Below are 2840 nucleotides of genomic sequence, written 5' to 3'. Positions count from 1 at the left end.
ATCCCCAAAAGTAGAAATTGCGTAATATTGCGAAATTGTCGACGACAACGACGACAACGACGACAACGACGACGGCACACGAACGGAAAAGTGTCTCAAAAAGTGGTTTTCTACGCGTTTCATGAGTTTTTATGATGATCCAAGCTAATTTTGCGAAAAAAGTTTTCGGGACCAATTCCTGTACTTTCCCTTGACACGTTGTGTACGGAAAAGTAAAATTGAGGGGCAAAAACCAAACTTCTGCAAATGCGATCAACATGAAACTTTCAGAATCTTATTTTTTCTCCAAAAAATGAAATCTCAGAAAGTTTAAAGCCAAAGGGAATCGGTTTACGGGTACCTCTCATACAAAATTGTCGAAGTTTTAGTTAAAGTGACCGATTTTTCACTTTATTTTTATTATTATATTTTCACTGCCTTTATTTGAAGAAAATTCACAAAAAATAACCAAAAGTACCTACGGACAACGCTGGCCAACGGTACGGAAAAGTTCGGGATTACCAATGTAATTCTTTTTATTTGTGCATGAGTACGGCATCGCCATATCCACATATTTGAGTCAAACACACTAGCTTCAGTGCATTGCAGCGGTGCCTTACAGCACGATGTACCCATCAACAACGAATACACGATATACCTGCTTGATAAGCAGAACAGAGCATACAATATTCAGGGCGCTATTCAATCGTCATCGTACGGCATCTCTGGCATTTAAATTCAGAAAAAAATCTGCTCAATATAGGCATAGTCTATGGTTTTTGACATAGGAATTGAAGAGGCCCTCTGAATAACTGGACACTCATTTCCCTATCAATTTAGACAACAGTGTGGAAAAGTTCATATCGCGGATGTAAGACATTTGCTTTCGATTCTCTTCACTCATCTATTTTTTTCTCCATTTTTTCCAAATGATAAATGCGAAAAAGACCGTCTAGCTGAGAATGGTAATTTTGAATAGTTAGGCTCATCAAATCAGAAATGTATTGAATATATTTGAATGATATGTTTCAGGTAAATTGAAGGACGTGAAAAAGCTCATCAGCAATGGAGCCAGAGTTAATTGTCCAGACACTTCGGATCGGACACCGCTTCACTTCGCTGCTCAGAATGGTAATGTTGGATATTTATTTACATTAAATGAGAAATTGGTTTGATCTTTTTCATTGATCTGTGCTATTTTTCAGGTCTCAAAGATGTCGCTGAAAAAATCATCACGAAAGGAGCCAAGCTTGATTTAGGAGACTGCCATGATCGGACACCTCTTCATCATGCTGCTTTGAAGGGTAATGTTTAATATTCATTTTCGATAAATAAGAGAATGGTTTGATCTTATTTATTGATCGGTTTTATTTTGCAGGTTCCAAGGATGTCGCTGAAATGCTTATCACGAAAGGAGCCAAAGTTGATTTAAAAGATTTCACAAAGCAGACACCTCTTCATTTAGCTACTGAGAAAGGTAATTTTGAATATTTTCACTTAATGAAAGAAAGACTTGATTAACATTGATCGATGTTATTTTTCAGATCACATGGAGGTTGTCGAATTGCTCATTACGAAAAAAGCTGAAGTTGATCCTATAGACTGTCTTAAGCGGACACCTCTTCATTATGCTGCTAAGAATGGTAATTTTGAATAGTCATTTTCGTTAAATAAGAAAATGGTTTGATCTTTTTCATTGATCTGTGCTATTTTTCAGGTCTCAAGGATGTCGCTGAAAAAATCATCACGAAAGGAGCCAAGCTTGATTTAGGAGACTGCCATGATCGGACACCTCTTCATTTAGCTGCTATGAATGGTAATTTTGGATATTTTCACTTAATGAGAGAAAGACTTGAGATTAACATTGATCGATGATATTTTTCAGATCACATGGAGGTTGTCGAATTGCTCATCACAAAAAAAGCTAAAGTTAATCCTAAGGACGGTCTTAAGCGGACACCTCTTCATTATGCTGCTGAGAATGGTAATTTTGAATATTTATTTCCACAAAATGAGTAATTAATCTAGTCTTTCTCATTGGTCGACAATATTCTCCAGGCAACGTACAAATCGTTCAAATCCTTGTGAACAATGGAGCCAGTCTTAGTATAAAAGATTATCGAAATCAGACACCTTATCAGATTGCTTCAAATAGTAATGTTGAATATTTTTGTTTAGAAAAGAATGTGATTCAAACTATATTATTTTTCAGATAACAAGGAGGTGGCTGACTATCCTAAGGAGGTTGAAGAAAAAAGAAAAAAGTCATTGACACAAGTGAAATCAATTTAAAAATCAGATTTTTTCCTTTGAGTTCCGTATTCGATTGTCATGTAGAATATTAACCCGCAGACGGGCAAGCTAAATCACTTAAGACCGAAAGTGGACTCATAGTTTTATGGCTGTAAAATTGAAAAAAAACGCAATATATTTTCAAAAGTGAGACTGTGCTGGAAGCTAGAAAGATGTATCTCTCAAACGTGCCATATGCCGATAAAATTGAATGAAAACCAACAGAGATATAACACTCCGATTTTTTTTGTCTAAATTTTGTGGTTTTCAAGTAGTACAGTTTGACATATTAAGAGCTGAATTTTTAGTATACACCTCCATAGCTCCACTAATGCTGAACCAATTTTGTTAAAGCATGCCACGTTTAAAAGATGCATCTTTCCACTTCCCCACTATATACTACTTTTTATGATACATTGCTTTTTACACCGAAAATATTATCAATTCTGGTAGAGAAATGGCTATTTTTGCGGCTTTTGATATTTGACAAACATTCAAATGAATACATGTCTCTGTAACTTTTCTAAGGTTCATCCAATTTCATTGGTATATTGCGCATTGAAATGGTT

The 2840-nt window shown here is 35.5% G+C and overlaps 1 long non-coding RNA gene across 1 annotated transcript; it reads left to right on the top strand.

Annotated features, from left to right (window-relative positions):
• Positions 1-1700: 1700 nt before the first annotated feature.
• On the top strand, positions 1701-2110 carry LOC129572195 (uncharacterized). The gene is made up of 3 exons (XR_008688404.1): positions 1701-1795; positions 1865-1963; positions 2038-2110. It is a non-coding gene; the product is annotated as an uncharacterized LOC129572195 (long non-coding RNA).
• The last annotated feature ends 730 nt before the right edge of the window (positions 2111-2840 follow it).

Source organism: Sitodiplosis mosellana, unplaced genomic scaffold, assembly GCF_009176505.1.
Source record: "Sitodiplosis mosellana isolate CC-2019 unplaced genomic scaffold, AAFC_SMos_1.0 Smas_scaffold_4396, whole genome shotgun sequence".
Taxonomy (NCBI): Eukaryota; Metazoa; Arthropoda; class Insecta; order Diptera; family Cecidomyiidae; genus Sitodiplosis; species Sitodiplosis mosellana.
This window is presented reverse-complemented; position numbering and strand designations above follow the sequence as displayed.